Below are 4,914 nucleotides of genomic sequence, written 5' to 3'. Positions count from 1 at the left end.
AATAATGGGTGAAAAACGCCAATTCAATTTCATGTAAAACCTCATAGATTTAAGGAAAATCATAATGTAAATAAGCCTTTTGAGAACAAGGGTGAAAGGGTTACCCTTGTTCAAAACCCCAGATACCTTAGATTAGAAGATTGGATGAACAAGTTTCCTCTAAACTTCCTCTTCTTACTCTTGGGAGAGGGTTCTTGAAGTCTTTGAACTTGGAAGATTAAATTCTCAACTCACTAGCACAATCTTTAGTGAGTTCTTAGATTTCTTGGGGAAGAATGTTTTCTTTGATATCACTTGGAGGAGAAAACCCTAGCCCTTAAGTGTTAGAGATGAGAAAATAAGGCCATCTGGTTCTTCTAGAATATATATGAGGGTTTAAAAGAGTAGAATGGACCGAAATACCCTTTTAATAATGAGTTAAAAATTGTTGATTGGGGTCTGCAACGGTCGAAATAATGGTCCGTCGGATGTTTGATGGTCCACCAAATCGTCCATCGCTCGATGGCCAAAAATGGAACACACTTCTGGATGCGACGGTCGGAACGATGATCCATTTTGGTCATTGTAATATGGCTAGAAATAGGAGTCACTGTCTTGGTTTGACGGGATGATCGACGGTCCATCGAAGACTTAATAGTCCGTCAGATCGACCGTCAAACCTGGGCGATTCCGACAATGCTTCGAAAAATGGCCATAACTTCTCACCTCGATATTGTATTTTGATGAAATTGGTATCGTTCGAAAGTTAACTCAATTTTCTACACCATAGGAAGTCATTTTTAGGATAATCCAAAAGATTTAAACACTAATCAATTATGGAGTCCTTTATCAATCTCTTAGGTTCATAATTACCCTTCATTTGACACGCATTCCAAGGTTCAAACTATGAGGGAACTTTGCGAGGTCTTACAATATCTCCACCTTGGAAATATTTATCCTCGAATGTCGCTAGCTAGGCTAGGGGTACAGGAAACACATAGTTCACATAGCTGAAACAATTATTAAACAGTTCTAGATCTTTCTAAACTCATGACCACTCCGGATATTGTAAGAATTCATACAAGGATGGACGCATAGCTAAACTTTTGATAAGAAGGGCTAAATTAAAGAAGAATAGTACCTTTGGATTGATCTGAACACGCGGAAAAAAGGTGTGACTATTTGGCTTGCATGTCTGCTTCTGCTGCCCAAGTATCACCCTCGACAGATTGGTTCCACCACAAAACCTTGACCAAGGGAACATCTTTGTTCCTGAGTCTACGGATCTGAAAATCTAGGATCTCCATGGGAATCTCATCGAAGGAAAGACTATCTTCAATATTGATACTCTATGAAGGATCAACCATAATAGAATCATCAATATACCTCTTGAGCATGGAGACTTGAAAGATAGGGTGAACGACGGACAACTCTGAGGGAAAATCAACCTCAAATGCTACTTTGCCAACATGGCTCAAGACTTTATACAGGCCAACATAACAAGGATTCAGCTTCCCCTTTTTACCAAATCTTTTCACCCCTTTCATGGGTGAAATCTTCAAGTACACCAAATCGCCCACCTAAGACTCAAGATTTCTCCTTCTCACATCGGCATAAGATTTTTGACGACTTTGAGCCATCTTCAACCTCTCTATAATCAACTTAACTTTCTCCATAGCTTCAAAAACTGCATCAGGCCCAATCGCGGCCACCTCCACTTCAAACCAACCCATGGACGATCCATACCTCCTACCTTATAAGGCCTTAAACGATGCCATCTCAATGCTAGCATGGAAACTATTATTATAGGAAAACTCAATCAATGGAAAATGCTCATCCAAGCTACCTTTGAAATCAAGAGCACACACCCTTAACATATCCTCCAGGGTCTAAATGGTCCTCTCAGCCTGAACATCTGTCTGCGGGTGAAATGCAGAACTCAAGAGAACTTGGGAACCAAGACCCTCCTGAAATGCCTTCCAAAATTAAGAAGTAAATTGAGTATCCCTATCTAAAATGATAGACAAGGGGGCTCCATGCAGCCTGACCAACTCCTGGATGTACAATCTAGCATAATCCTCAGTCGTATAAGAAATATGAATGGGTAAGAAATGTGCGGACTTTGTCAACCTATACACAACAACCCAAATAGAGTCATGACGACAATGCAAAAGAGGCAATCCAGTCATGAAGTCCATATTCACCGCTTCCTACTTCCAAATGGGTATACTAAACTCTTGCATCAGGCCGCCAAGACTTTGGTGCTCTACCTTAACCTATTGACATGTTGCACACCTCACTACAAACTCGGCTATGTCTTTCTTCATACCGTTCCACCAATATATTTCTCACAAATCGTGGAATATCTTTGTAGTGTCGAGATGAATGGAATAACGTGTGCCATGCACTTCAGCCAAAACCCTCTACCTCAAATCATCAACACATAGGACACACAACCTACCATGAAATCTCAACACACCATCTCCCTCTTAGAATGAAACCTCAACCTTTTGGTCCTTAACTGACTCCTTCAGTATGACAAAACTAGAATCCCTATCCTGTTTCTCCTTCACTTCTGAGACTAAAGAGGATTCGTAACTACTCTGCAACAACATACTCCCCTCCGTTGAATCAAGCAACCTAACACCCAACCTAGCCAAACAATGAACATCATGACCCAACTCTCTCTTAACTTCTCCTATATGCACAACACTACCCATGGACAATCTATTAAGGGCGTCCACCACTACATTGGCCTTGCCCGGGTGATACAACACACTCATATCATAATCTTTCAACAATTCTAACCACCTCTTCTTCCTAAGATTCAACTCCTTCTGGGTGAATACATACTGCATGATCTTATGATCAGTAATTACATCCACATGGACACCACAAAGATAGTGTCTCCAAATTTTTAAAGCAAAGACCACAACAGCTAGCTCAAGGTCATGGGTAGGGTAATTCTTTTAATGCGATTTCGACTGTCTATAGGAATAGGGTATAACCTTATGTATCTGTATCAAAACACATTCCAAACCAACTCCAAAGGCATCATAATATACCACAAAACCATTAGAACCATCAGGAAAAGTCAACACAGGGGCTGAAGTGAGCAGAGTCCTCAGCTCCTAAAAACTCTTCTCACAAGACTCGGACCACCGGAGTTTAATATTCTTTTGGGTCAATCGGTCATAGGAGACGCAAGGGAAGAAAAACCCTCAAAAAAATAATGGTAATAGCCAGCTAGACCCAAGAAACTCCTAATGTCGGATGGGGAGATAGGTCTAGGCCAATTTCTAATAGCTTCGGTCTTTTAGAGATGAAATCTAATGCCCTCGACTAAAACATAACCTAGAAAGGCTACAGACCTTAGCCAAAATTCACACTTACTGAAAGACAATTCTAAGGTGTTGTTCATGGCCATTCTTATCACGGGATTTCACAAGGATGTCATCTATGAAAACAATGATGAACATATCAAGATATCGCTTGAACACTCGATGCATAGGGTCCATAAAAGTGGTCGGGGCATTGGTTATCCCGAAGGACATGAATAGGAACTTAAAGTGACCATAGCGGGTTCAGAAGGCTGTCGTTGAAATATCATATTTCCTGACCTTAAGTTGATGATAGCCAGATCTAAGGTCTATTTTGGAAAAATAACTTGCACCTTGAAACTGATCAAATAGGTCATCAATTTTTCAATGAGAATACCTATTTTTAATTATGACCTTGTTCAGTTGATGGTAGTCAATACGAATACACAAGGATCCATCCTTCTTTTACACAAACAAAACAAGTGCGCCCCAAGGAGAAATGTTGGGCCTAATGAAAACTTTATCTAGAAGATCTTTGAGTTTTTTTTTTTCAGCTCCTTGAGCTCGGTAGGTGACGGTATAGGGGGGATAGAATTAGGCTGAGTGTCAGGAAGAAGATCAACTCTGAACTCTATTTCTCTATCGGGAGGTGCCCTTGGGAGATCATCCGAAAAGACATATGGGAACTCACTAACAATATCGACTTACTAAATAGTTGGTGTTTCAGACTGAGCATCTTTGACTCTAACTAAGTGATAGTGCAACCTTTGGATATTAGCTTTTTGACTTTGGTACAGGAGGTGAAATGACTTTTGACTACACGGGTACGATAATCTATTGATGCATAGCAAGAATAAAGCCAATCTATACCAAGTATAAGGTCAAAATATACCATTTCTAACTCTATCAAGTCCACAAGGATGACTCTATAAAGCACAGTGATAGGGCAATCTCTATGCACTTGTTTAGCAATAATTGACTTTTCTGACTGGTGTAGAAACTAGGAAAGGCTCAGGAATTTTTTCGGGACCCCTTTGGAAATTCACAGCCACAAGTCGGGTCACATAATAGAGATTTGACCTGGGGTCCAACAATACATAAACATCAAGACAAAAGACCCGAAGTATACCGGTAAAAAAATTAGGGGAGTCTTTCTACTCCCACTGGGATGGCAAAGCATAAAATCTATTATGGCGTTGAACGCTAGCAATGCTAGAAGAAGTGCCCTAAATTGGGGCGGGACAAGGTACATTAGCTAGTGCACTAGTAGCCTGTGATAGAGGTTGAGCATCTCTATTCCCCTGTTTAGCATGGGGGAAATCTCTAAGTCTGTGTCCCTGCTTTCCATAACCAAAACAACCCTTCACATCACCAAAACACTCCCCAGGATAATTTCTACCATATTTAGCACAAGGAGGGTGGCGGAGACAGTTACCAACACTATTCTACGATTTAGACATGAAAGGCCTACCCTCTTGCTCCAGGTTTTCTCTAGGTACGGAAGCGCTAGCTGCTGATGGCACTATAGCAGACAGGCGTCTCTGAAATTGAGGGTGGTTCCCTCCATGGAACCTAGGCCGGCTAAAATCATGCAGATCAGATCTTGCCCTCTTGC

The sequence above is a fragment of the Capsicum annuum genome, chromosome 11 (genome assembly GCF_002878395.1).
Source record: "Capsicum annuum cultivar UCD-10X-F1 chromosome 11, UCD10Xv1.1, whole genome shotgun sequence".
Taxonomy (NCBI): Eukaryota; Viridiplantae; Streptophyta; class Magnoliopsida; order Solanales; family Solanaceae; genus Capsicum; species Capsicum annuum.
This window is presented reverse-complemented; position numbering follows the sequence as displayed.